Source organism: Pleurodeles waltl, unplaced genomic scaffold, assembly GCF_031143425.1.
Source record: "Pleurodeles waltl isolate 20211129_DDA unplaced genomic scaffold, aPleWal1.hap1.20221129 scaffold_39, whole genome shotgun sequence".
Classification (NCBI taxonomy): domain Eukaryota; kingdom Metazoa; phylum Chordata; class Amphibia; order Caudata; family Salamandridae; genus Pleurodeles; species Pleurodeles waltl.
This window is the reverse complement of record NW_027150097.1, coordinates 273,579-286,661: the sequence shown is the minus strand read 5'-3', so window position 1 is coordinate 286,661 and position 13,083 is coordinate 273,579. Positions and strand designations below refer to the sequence as shown.

At 46.0% G+C, this 13,083-nt stretch overlaps 4 non-coding genes across 4 annotated transcripts; all 4 read right to left on the bottom strand.

The window, feature by feature from the left end:
* Positions 1–743: 743 nt before the first annotated feature.
* TRNAE-UUC (transfer RNA glutamic acid (anticodon UUC)) lies at positions 744–815 on the bottom strand. Its single transcript has one exon. It is a non-coding gene; the product is annotated as a tRNA-Glu (tRNA).
* Positions 816–6,621: 5,806 nt separating this feature from the next.
* TRNAE-UUC (transfer RNA glutamic acid (anticodon UUC)) lies at positions 6,622–6,693 on the bottom strand. Its single transcript has one exon. It is a non-coding gene; the product is annotated as a tRNA-Glu (tRNA).
* A 2,888-nt stretch (positions 6,694–9,581) lies between these two features.
* TRNAE-UUC (transfer RNA glutamic acid (anticodon UUC)) lies at positions 9,582–9,653 on the bottom strand. The gene has a single exon. It is a non-coding gene; the product is annotated as a tRNA-Glu (tRNA).
* A 2,888-nt stretch (positions 9,654–12,541) lies between these two features.
* Positions 12,542–12,613, bottom strand: TRNAE-UUC (transfer RNA glutamic acid (anticodon UUC)). The gene has a single exon. It is a non-coding gene; the product is annotated as a tRNA-Glu (tRNA).
* Positions 12,614–13,083: the final 470 nt, after the last annotated feature.

The window sequence follows — 13,083 nt, the reverse complement described above, 5'->3', positions numbered from 1 at the left end:
TGATGCAGAAACAAAGAAAACGTCTCGTCTGATGCTTCGAAATCTCCATTTAGCATGGCCCCTTAACTAACCACCAAAAGTCTTTGCACGGCTGGGAACCTTTGTAAAAGAGTCAGTGGGTCACTGTGAATGCAGCAGATCTTCACCCCTGTATTTCTTACAAAGAAGCAGAGTTTTATTCCAGGTACAGGAGGCATCTCTGGTGTCTGATACTACCGGTAGTGTTCAGCCTACCCTCTCTGAGAGAGCAGCAGTGAGGGTACAAAGCACACTGGTTGCAAAATGTGGACACTGCAAACAACAGCTACAATATCACAGATGATATAAAACACATAAAGTACTCAAGTCTTATACTAGATACAACACAGCAGGGAAATCATGTCATAAAACAAATGATGAACCCACAGTATGGAAGGGGCAGGTAATAAAATGCGAATTTCCCATGGTGGGACCACAGTCAATTGCTGCCTTCTTCTCTGTGCCCCGGTCTCTTTATATAATCTGTACTTTTTGTTGTGCAATAAAAGAAAAACAAGGAATAACCCTTCATAGTATTAATGTACAGGTCAAGAGCTGGGGAGAGAGGGCAGTAGATCTGGGGGTCGGTGTAAACCTCTGAGGGCATTAGATGGAAGCAGAAGACAAAGCAAGTGACATTTATTAAGACTTTAGGTGCATTTAGGTTTATAGAAAAAAACTGAGAAAGATTAAAATGTCTGAGTAGTGAAAAAAAAAAAATGGAGTACCCATACCGGGAGTTGAACCCGGGCCCCCTGGGTGAAAACCAGGAATCCTAACCACTAGACCATATGGGAACTGTGAACTCATCATACAGCTCAGTGCATGTGAGGTGTCTCCTAGGTCACACTGCATTCCGTACACTGAGAGTTATATTCTTCTTCTCAGTAGTACACAATCAATTGGGGTAACAGACACTTCACTTCTGACAAAAGAGAAGGAATGACCAGAAGTCATCATTTCTGCCACAACCTGTCAGGTTTCATTATTTACAACCTTAGAGCTTCTACACATACACAGAGCCCAGGACACGGAGGACAGCAGCAGTCCCTGCATTCACTATTACTAACCCCTCCCCTTGAGCCAGACAAAGCTACGCCCCATCCGTAGGACACTCCTGGGTTTCCTCACCAGACTGATGGCCCCACAGACCCCTCTCCAGTTATCTTCCAGCTGCTTCCTTGACGACACTCCCCTGCACCTGTCACAGGCTCCAGGCTGCCCTCCTGGGGCTCGAGTTATACTCCTTCTCTATCTACTAACAGCACCGACTCCAGTCCTGACACTGGATTGGTTCAAACAGAGAAGAAACAGCTCAGAAGTAGTCTGTGTTGTTCCCAGGTACCTGCATCTTCACAGAGTGACTGCCAGGGGGCAGCACAGCCAAAGCACTCACAGCCCACAAGGCTACAAATCATCAATCGGATGTCAGCAGCCTTGTCAGAGGCGCAGAGACTAGTAATTCCACAATATTTTGGGACAGCAGAGGAAGAAGCAAGTGCTGAGCTGAAGTGGTCACTGCTGTTTTGTCACAACACCAGACATATGTTCTTAAAAGCATGTAAGCGCACATTCTTAGGCATTCTCGGTCGTCTTCTCCCTTTCTGACATTATACCAATTGTATACACCCGAATGAAGAAAAGTTAAAATATAAGGTACTAGGAATATGCGCCAAAGGTAGGCAAATTAAACATTTCAAGTACAAATATTACCATATTTATTGATGTAAAATGTAAACAAGTTAGACTGAAAATATGTGTGTGTGTTTACAAAGGATGTCTAAAGTGTATGCTGTGAGGTCAGGTTGCAGTTCACTACTTGCACTTGTGCCTTTCACAAGTGTGAGTACCCAGTTACACTAATGTCTGCTCTGACTTGTTATTCTGAGAGTCATGTGCTAAAGGGGGGCTTCCACCCTAGTTTGAGGGACCAGAGTACGAATGCCCCAGGGCACAGGAAGTACACAGTCCTCATTGATACAACTGTGGCCCAGTAACTTCAGACTGCCCTTTGACCCCACAGACTGGCACATATATGTCATCAGACTATAGCACCGTGGTACATATGCACACATGTGCATGTACACGTCAGCCAGTTTTTTATTCATTTATGTGCTAATACTGTTCAGCATCAGGATGTGATGTCGAAGGAGACTGGTGGAGAGCGCCGAAGTCTCTGGTATTTCAAGACAAAACTAGAGACCTTTTCACACTCATATACTGCTCCAGGCAGATCTTCCACTGCAAATGCAAGTTATATGAGTCCAGCTGAAAACTGTTTAATTTTGGGTACTTGCTTTAGTCAAATGTTACCATTTGCAACTCACAAAAAAAAAGCAAAGGGCAATTTCATACATTAACACTTTGGTAAAGTTGTTCTTTCACACCGTACATTTCCGTAAGTTTCTCTCTCCTTGTAAGTTATCCGGTGTGAAGGCCAAGTGGAGTCAGGTCCACACTGTGCATCTTACAGTTGTGTAGCCAGAGTAGAGAGGTGTCCACACAGACACAGGACGTAGACAACACCTGTGTGTAGCATCAAGTGTCCCCAGCAACGCCTATAGAATAATGTATAGATGCCCCCAAACCGCAGAAACCACGAGGGGAATGAAAAGAGGAAGAGACGGGTTATGTCAGAGATACAAATGGTTTCCTGCTCAAGACCTGCAATAAATTAAAACAAAAGTATTATTACACACATTCCAGGTCCTACCGATATTGGAACTCAGATTGCTGGATTCAGAGTCCAGAGTGCTAATCATTACACGATGGAACCAACGTCCACTATCCTCAACCCTAGGAGTCCTGAAGCAGTGTCAGTCACCACCTACTGTCTATCGCTTGAATTCGTTCACACTGTAAATCAAACATGACAAATCCAACAGCACAACTAAAATGTGTATTTCACAAGTAATAACATAAAAACAGAAATATACTTTTGCTGATGCAGAAACAAAGAAAACGTCTCGTCTGATGCTTCGAAATCTCCATTTGGCATGGCCCCTTAACTAACCACCAAAAGTCTTTGCACGGCTGGGAACCTTTGTAAAAGAGTCAGTGGGTCACTGTGAATGCAGCAGATCTTCACCCCTGTATTTCTTACAAAGAAGCAGAGTTTTATTCCAGGTACAGGAGGCATCTCTGGTGTCTGATACTACCGGTAGTGTTCAGCCTACCCTCTCTGAGAGAGCAGCAGTGAGGGTACAAAGCACACTGGTTGCAAAATGTGGACACTGCAAACAACAGCTGCAATATCACAGATGATATAAAACACATAAAGTACTCAAGTCTTATACTAGATACAACACAGCAGGGAAATCATGTCATAAAACAAATGATGAACCCACAGTATGGAAGGGGCAGGTAATAAAATGCGAATTTCCCATGGTGGGACCACAGTCAATTGCTGCCTTCTTCTCTGTGCCCCGGTCTCTTTATATAATCTGTACTTTTTCTTGTGCAATAAAAGAAAAACAAGGAATAACCCTTGTTAGAAATGGGGTTTCTGGTTGGCTAGGGTATGCACCTCAGCCAGGCAGAACTTACCCACTCTAGTCAGGGCAAGGGAGTTACACGTCCAAGATAACCCCTGCTCACCCCCTTGGTAGCTTGGCACGAGCAGTCAGGCTTAACCCGGAGGCAATGCGTAAAGCGTTTGCACAACACACACATACATGTGACGCAACATCCCCACCACAAAGGAAACACAACACCAGATTATATAAAAATACACTGTATTGTACACAACGTAATTAGTAGACCAACATCACATAACAGTACTATCCTGCTACCTTAGCAGTTGTCAGAACGTTACACATTAGTTACTCTGCAAACTAGCAGTAGTCACACATAACACACAGGTTACTCAGTATTCTGCAACATAAGCAGTAGTCAGGAAACACGTTATCACATTAGCACACTTGTCATAAGAATATCATAAAACGCCCATACTAGGAACATTAGAAAATCTATGGCAAGTTAAGCAAACATATTAGCAAGTCATGCCCATAAAAGGAACATGTGCACACATATGTCAACACATCAAAGAACAGGTAGGCAATATAACAGAATGAATAAAGTCTGTAGAAAGAACTTTAAATTATCAGCATATTGGTCCATGTTTAGACAGTACCTGTTCTGATGAAGCAGGCACCCTCCGTTCCTGAAGAAAAAGAAGAAAGGGGGCCCCAGCGCTCCTCTGCGCAAAATGGGGGCCCCTGACAATGTGGGGAGCGAGGAGGGTAACACACACCTCCCCTTAACGAAAAACGGGCCCCTCGGGGGACCGTAAATGCTGGGGGCCCCCCCAGGCCTCCACCGGCCCTCTCGAGGGGGGCGCCCCGGTCAGGGAAACCTTTGAGGTTGGGAGGGGGGCGCCACGCACCCCCTCCGGTTGAGAAACGGGCCCCTCCGGGGACCCGCAAACTCCTGGGGTCTCCCGGGGCCTCCGTCGGCCCCTTCGCCAAGGGAGACCCCCTTTATTGAAAAGCTGGCCCTCGCAGGGGCCCCGAGGGACCGAGGGGTGCAGCGAGCCTCCGATGAGGCTGCTGCCCGTTCCCCCTGGCCACCGAAGCCTTCCGAGGCTTCTCCCGGCGGGAGAGAGGCGTCCTCCTCTCCTCCCGCCGCCTCTATGGCTCTCCGGCCCAAGGCAGGGCCTTCCGGTGCCCCGGGGGGACTCCAAAGAGCAGTCCTCGCCCCGGGGGCACCAACAGGAGCACGCTTGCTCCTTACGATAAAAAGGAGGTTTCCTTCGTGCCCTGGGGGCACAGTGCTGAGCGCGAACCTCGCGCTCGGGGATATCTTCGGAACCCGGCTGCGGCGGTGATTTGGGGGTCAAAATCAAGCGCTTTTCACAGCGCTAAGAAAATTATGCAGCCTGGGCTGCGGCGGTGATCTGGGAGTCCCAATCAAGCGCTTTTCACAGCGCTAAGAAAATTATGCAGCCTGGGCTGCGGCGGTGATCTTCTTTTAGCAAAAGAAAAGCGCTTTCACAGCGCAATGGCACATCAGCAGCCTCAGCAGTTAAAAGAATGCCTTGTTCCTGGTTAAAGCATTCTGCGCAAAGGTTTGAAGGATCGTTGCAGGGGTCAGGGGCCACAGCACCCTGCCCCTGGGAACAACTAAACAAGAAGGAGCACAGGGCTGGTGGGCCCAGCTACAGGCCAGCACAAGGGGTGCAGATGGTGGCAGTTCCTCCTAGTGACCAGGCAGGTCACAGGTCAGCACAGCAGCAGCAGTCCATGGCGGTTTCCTGGTGAGTCCATTCATCAGCGTTCTGTGTCCAGTTTCAAGTTCCAAGAATGTTCAAATTGTGGGGAAAATTCCCCTGTACTTATAGTCAGTTCTTACAGTGTTTTACAGTGGTAGGGAGAGGAGGTTCCAGCCAGTTACAACTGGTTCTGGGAGTGCCCCCTCTCTCCTTTCAGCACAGGCTCCAAACATCAGTGGGGGGTTAACGACCCTATTGTGTGAGGCCAGGGCACAGCCTTTACAAATGTAGGTGTGCCCCGCCTCTCCCTTCTCTCAGCCCAGGAAGACTATTCAGTATGTAGATGCACCTCAGTGACACCTCCACCCTCCCTGTGTACAGGCTGTCTGAAAAGTATGCACAAAGCCCCAACTGTCACTCTGCCCAGACGTGGATTGGAGTCAAGCTGCAAAACACCAGAATCATAAGCACAGATAAATGCGCACTTTCTAGAAGTGGCATTTCTGTGATAGTAATAAAAAATACACCCACACCAGTAAGCAGTATTTATTATCACCATCACAACCATACCAAACACGCCTACGCTAGCCCTCATAAATCAGACAATACCCCTACACATAAGGCAGGGCATTTCTAATGCAATCCTATGAGAAGGCAGCACTCACAGCAGTGAGACACCAAGTTAGGCTGTTTGTCACTACCAGGACAGGCCATGCAATATGGCACATGTCCTGCCTTTCTACATACATGGCACCCTGCCCACAGGGCGTACTTTAGGGGTGACTTACATGTAGTAAAAGGGGAGTCCTGGGCCTGGCAAGTAAATTTAGATGCCAGGTCCCTGTGGCAGAAAACTGCGCACACAGGCCCTGCGCTAGCAGGCCTGAGACAGGTTTGAAAGTCTACTTCAGTGGGTGGCACAAGCAGCGCTGCAGGCCCACTAGTAGTATTTAATTTACAGGCCCTGGGTATAGAGATACCACTGTACAAGGGACTTATAGGTAAATTAAATATGCCAATCAGGTATAAGCCAATCATACCAACTTTAGATGGGAGAGCACCTGCACTTTAACACTGGTCAGCAGTGATAAAGTGCTCAGAGTCCTAGAGCCAACAGCGAAAGGTCAGAAAAACCAGGAGGAAGGAGGCAAAAAGACTAGGGATGACCATGCGTATGGCCAAAAGTCCAACAACCCTTCATAGTATTAATGTACAGGTCAAGGGCTGGGGAGAGAGGGCAGTAGATCTGGGGGTCGGTGTAAACCTCTGACGGCATTAGATGGAAGCAAAAGACAAAGCAAGTGACATTTATGTGCATTTTAGGTGCATTTAGGTTTATAGAAAAAAACTGAGAAAGATTAAAATGTCTGAGTAGTGAAAAAAAAAAAATGGAGTTCCCATACCGGGAGTTGAACCCGGGCCGCCTGGGAGAAAACCAGGAATCCTAACCGCTAGACCATATGGGAACTGTGCACTCATCATACAGCTCAGTGTATGTGAGGTGTCTCCTAGGTCACACTGCATTCCGTACACTGAGAGTTATATTCTTCTTCTCAGTAGTACACAATCAATTGGGGTAACAGACACTTCACTTCTGACAAAAGAGAAGGAATGACCAGAAGTCATCATTTCTGCCACAACCTGTCAGGTCTCATTATTTACAACCTTAGAGCTTCTACACATACACAGAGCCCAGGACACGGAGGACACCAGCAGTCCCTGCATTCACTACTACTAACCCCTCCCCTTGAGCCAGACAAAGCCACGCCCCATCCGTAGGACACTCCTGGGTTTCCTCACCAGACTGATGGCCCCACAGACCCCTCTCCAGTTATCTTCCAGCTGCTTCCTTGACGACACTCCCCTGCACCTGTCACAGGCTCCAGGCTGTCCTCCTGGGGCTCGAGTTATACTCCTTCTCTATCTACTAACAGCACCGACTCCAGTCCTGACACTGGATTGGTTCAAACAGAGAAGAAACAGCTCAGAAGTAGTCTGTGTTGTTCCCAGGTACCTGCATCTTCACAGAGTGACTGCCAGGGGGCAGCACAGCCAAAGCACTCACAGCCCACAAGGCTACAAATCATCAATCGGATGTCAGCAGCCTTGTTAGAGGCGCAGAGACTAGTAATTCCACAATATTTTGGGACAGCAGAGGAAGAAGCAAGTGCTGAGCTGAAGTGGTCACTGCTGTTTTGTCACAACACCAGACATATGTTCTTAAAAGCATGTAAGCGCACATTCTTAGGCATTCTCGGTCGTCTTCTCCCTTTCTGACATTATACCAATTGTATACACCCGAATGAAGAAAAGTTCAAATATAAGGTACTAGGAATATGCGCCAAAGGTAGGCAAATTAAACATTTCAAGTACAAATATTACCATATTTATTGATGTAAAATGTAAACAAGTTAGACTGAAAATATGTGTGTGTGTTTACAAAGGATGTCTAAAGTGTATGCTGTGAGGTCAGGTTGCAGTTCACTACTTGCACTTGTGCCTTTCACAAGTGTGAGTACCCAGTTACACTAATGTCTGCTCTGACTTGTTATTCTGAGAGTCATGTGCTAAAGGGGGGCTTCCACCCTAGTTTGAGGGACCAGAGTACGAATGCCCCAGGGCACAGGAAGTACACAGTCCTCATTGATACAACTGTGGCCCAGTAACTTCAGACTGCCCTTTGACCCCACAGACTGGCACATATATGTCATCAGACTATAGCACCGTGGTACATATGCACACATGTGCATGTACACGTCAGCCAGTTTTTTATTCATTTATGTGCTAATACTGTTCAGCATCAGGATGTGATGTCGAAGGAGACTGGTGGAGAGCGCCGAAGTCTCTGGTATTTCAAGACAAAACTAGAGACCTTTTCACACTCATATACTGCTCCAGGCAGATCTTCCACTGCAAATGCAAGTTATATGAGTCCAGCTGAAAACTGTTTAATTTTGGGTACTTGCTTTAGTCAAATGTTACCATTTGCAACTCACAAAAAAAAAGCAAAGGGCAATTTCATACATTAACACTTTGGTAAAGTTGTTCTTTCACACCGTACATTTCCGTAAGTTTCTCTCTCCTTGTAAGTTATCCGGTGTGAAGGCCAAGTGGAGTCAGGTCCACACTGTGCATCTTACAGTTGTGTAGCCAGAGTAGAGAGGTGTCCACACAGACACAGGACGTAGTCAACACCTGTGTGTAGCATCAAGTGTCCCCAGCAACGCCTATAGAATAATGTATAGATGCCCCCAAACCGCAGAAACCACGAGGGGAATGAAAAGAGGAAGAGACGGGTTATGTCAGAGATACAAATGGTTTCCTGCTCAAGACCTGCAATAAATTAAAACAAAAGTATTATTACACACATTCCAGCTCCTACCGATATTGGAACTCAGATTGCTGGATTCAGAGTCCAGAGTGCTAATCATTACACGATGGAACCAACGTCCACTATCCTCAACCCTAGGAGTCCTGAAGCAGTGTCAGTCACCACCTACTGTCTATCGCTTGAATTCGTTCACACTGTAAATCAAACATGACAAATCCAACAGCACAACTAAAATGTGTATTTCACAAGTAATAACATAAAAACAGAAATATACTTTTGCTGATGCAGAAACAAAGAAAACGTCTCGTCTGATGCTTCGAAATCTCCATTTAGCATGGCCCCTTAACTAACCACCAAAAGTCTTTGCACGGCTGGGAACCTTTGTAAAAGAGTCAGTGGGTCACTGTGAATGCAGCAGATCTTCACCCCTGTATTTCTTACAAAGAAGCAGAGTTTTATTCCAGGTACAGGAGGCATCTCTGGTGTCTGATACTACCGGTAGTGTTCAGCCTACCCTCTCTGAGAGAGCAGCAGTGAGGGTACAAAGCACACTGGTTGCAAAATGTGGACACTGCAAACAACAGCTGCAATATCACAGATGATATAAAACACATAAAGTACTCAAGTCTTATACTAGATACAACACAGCAGGGAAATCATGTCATAAAACAAATGATGAACCCACAGTATGGAAGGGGCAGGTAATAAAATGCGAATTTCCCATGGTGGGACCACAGTCAATTGCTGCCTTCTTCTCTGTGCCCCGGTCTCTTTATATAATCTGTACTTTTTGTTGTGCAATAAAAGAAAAACAAGGAATAACCCTTCATAGTATTAATGTACAGGTCAAGGGCTGGGGAGAGAGGGCAGTAGATCTGGGGGTCGGTGTAAACCTCTGACGGCATTAGATGGAAGCAGAAGACAAAGCAAGTGACATTTATGTGCATTTTAGGTGCATTTAGGTTTATAGAAAAAAACTGAGAAAGATTAAAATGTCTGAGTAGTGAAAAAAAAAAAATGGAGTTCCCATACCGGGAGTTGAACCCGGGCCGCCTGGGTGAAAACCAGGAATCCTAACCGCTAGACCATATGGGAACTGTGCACTCACCATACAGCTCAGTGTATGTGAGGTGTCTCCTAGGTCACACTGCATTCCATACACTGAGAGTTATATTCTTCTTCTCAGTAGTACACAATCAATTGGGGTAACAGACACTTCACTTCTGACAAAAGAGAAGGAATGACCAGAAGTCATCATTTCTGCCACAACCTGTCAGGTCTCATTATTTACAACCTGAGAGCTTCTACACATACACAGAGCCCAGGACACGGAGGACACCAGCAGTCCCTGCATTCACTACTACTAACCCCTCCCCTTGAGCCAGACAAAGCCACGCCCCATCCGTAGGACACTCCTGGGTTTCCTCACCAGACTGATGGCCCCACAGACCCCTCTCCAGTTATCTTCCAGCTGCTTCCTTGACGACACTCCCCTGCACCTGTCACAGGCTCCAGGCTGTCCTCCTGGGGCTCGAGTTATACTCCTTCTCTATCTACTAACAGCACCGACTCCAGTCCTGACACTGGATTGGTTCAAACAGAGAAGAAACAGCTCAGAAGTAGTCTGTGTTGTTCCCAGGTACCTGCATCTTCACAGAGTGACTGCCAGGGGGCAGCACATCCAAAGCACTCACAGCCCACAAGGCTACAAATCATCAATCGGATGTCAGCAGCCTTGTCAGAGGCGCAGAGACTAGTAATTCCACAATATTTTGGGACAGCAGAGGAAGAAGCAAGTGCTGAGCTGAAGTGGTCACTGCTGTTTTGTCACAACACCAGACATATGTTCTTAAAAGCACGTAAGCGCACATTCTTAGGCATTCTCGGTCGTCTTCTCCCTTTCTGACATTATACCAATTGTATACACCCGAATGGAGAAAAGTTAAAATATAAGGTACTAGGAATATGCGCCAAAGGTAGGCAAATTAAACATTTCAAGTACAAATATTACCATATTTATTGATGTAAAATGTAAACAAGTTAGACTGAAAATATGTGTGTGTGTTTACAAAGGATGTCTAAAGTGTATGCTGTGAGGTCAGGTTGCAGTTCACTACTTGCACTTGTGCCTTTCACAAGTGTGAGTACCCAGTTACACTAATGTCTGCTCTGACTTGTTATTCTGAGAGTCATGTGCTAAAGGGGGGCTTCCACCCTAGTTTGAGGGACCAGAGTACGAATGCCCCAGGGCACAGGAAGTACACAGTCCTCGTTGATACAACTGTGGCCCAGTAACTTCTGAATGCCCTTTGACCCCACAGACTGGCACATATATGTCATCAGACTATAGCACCGTGGTACATATGCACACATGTGCATGTACACGTCAGCCAGTTTTTTATTCATTTATGTGCTAATACTGTTCAGCATCAGGATGTGATGTCGAAGGAGACTGGTGGAGAGCGCCGAAGTCTCTGGTATTTCAAGACAAAACTAGAGACCTTTTCACACTCATATACTGCTCCAGGCAGATCTTCCACTGCAAATGCAAGTTATATGAGTCCAGCTGAAAACTGATTAATTTTGGGTACTTGCTTTAGTCAAATGTTACCATTTGCAACTCACAAAAAAAAAGCAAAGGGCAATTTCATACATTAACACTTTGGTAAAGTCGTTCTTTCACACCGTACATTTCCGTAAGTTTCTCTCTCCTTGTAAGTTATCCGGTGTGAAGGCCAAGTGGAGTCAGGTCCACACTGTGCATCTTACAGTTGTGTAGCCACAGTAGAGAGGTGTCCACACAGACACAGGACGTAGACAACACCTCTGTGTAGCATCAAGTGTCCCCAGCAACGCCTATAGAATAATGTATAGATGCCCCCAAACCGCAGAAACCACGAGGGGAATGAAAAGAGGAAGAGACGGGTTATGTCAGAGATACAAATGGTTTCCTGCTCAAGACCTGCAATAAATTTAAACAAAAGTATTATTACAAACATTCCAGGTCCTACCGATATTGGAACTCAGATTGCTGGATTCAGAGTCCTGAGTGCTAATCATTACACGATGGAACCAACGTCCACGATCCTCAACCCTAGGAGTCCTGAAGCAGTGTCAGTCACCACCTACTGTCTATCGCTTAAATTCGTTCACACTGTAAATCAAACATGACAAATCCAACAGCACAACTAAAATGTGTATTTCACAAGTAATAACATAAAAACAGAAATATACTTTTGCTGATGCAGAAACAAAGAAAACGTCTCGTCTGATGCTTCGAAATCTCCATTTAGCATGGCCCCTTAACTAACCACCAAGAGTCTTTGCACGGCTGGGAACCTTTGTAAAAGAGTCAGTGGGTCACTGTGAATGCAGCAGATCTTCACCCCTGTATTTCTTACAAAGAAGCAGAGTTTTATTCCAGGTACAGGAGGCATCTCTGGTGTCTGATACTACCGGTAGTGTTCAGCCTACCCTCTCTGAGAGAGCAGCAGTGAGGGTACAAAGCACACTGGTTGCAAAATGTGGACACTGCAAACAACAGCTGCAATATCACAGATGATATAAAACACATAAAGTACTCAAGTCTTATACTAGATACAACACAGCAGGGAAATCATGTCATAAAACAAATGATGAACCCACAGTATGGAAGGGGCAGGTAATAAAATGTGAATTTCCCATGGTGGGACCACAGTCAATTGCTGCCTTCTTCTCTGTGCCCCGGTCTCTTTATATAATCTGTACTTTTTGTTGTGCAATAAAAGAAAAACAAGGAATAACCCTTCATAGTATTAATGTACAGGTCAAGGGCTGGGGAGAGAGGGCAGTAGATCTGGGGGTCGGTGTAAACCTCTGACGGCATTAGATGGAAGCAGAAGAAAAAGCAAGTGACATTTATTAAGACTTTAGGTGCATTTAGGTTTATAGAAAAAAACTGAGAAAGATTAAAATGTCTGAGTAGTGAAAAAAAAAAAATGGAGTTCCCATACCGGGAGTTGAACCCGGGCCGCCTGGGTGAAAACCAGGAATCCTAACCGCTAAACCATATGGGAACTGTGATCTCATCATACAGCTCAGTGTATGTGAGGTGTCTCCTAGGTCACAGTGCATTCCGTACACTGAGAGTTATATTCTTCTTCTCAGTAGTACACAATCAATTGGGGTAACAGACACTTCACTTCTGACAAAAGAGAAGGAATGACCAGAAGTCATCATTTCTGCCACAACCTGTCAGGTCTCATTATTTACAACCTTAGAGCTTCTACACCTACACAGAGCCCAGGACACGGAGGACAGCAGCAGTCCCTGCATTCACTATTACTAACCCCTCCCCTTGAGCCTGACAAAGCCACGCCCCATCCGTAGGACACTCCTGGGTTTCCTCACCAGACTGATGGCCCCACAGACCCCTCTCCAGTTATCTTCCAGCTGCTTCCTTGATGACACTCCCCTGCACCTGTCACAGGCTCCAGGCTGCCCTCCTGGGGCTCGAGTTATACTCCTTCTCTATCTACTAACAGCA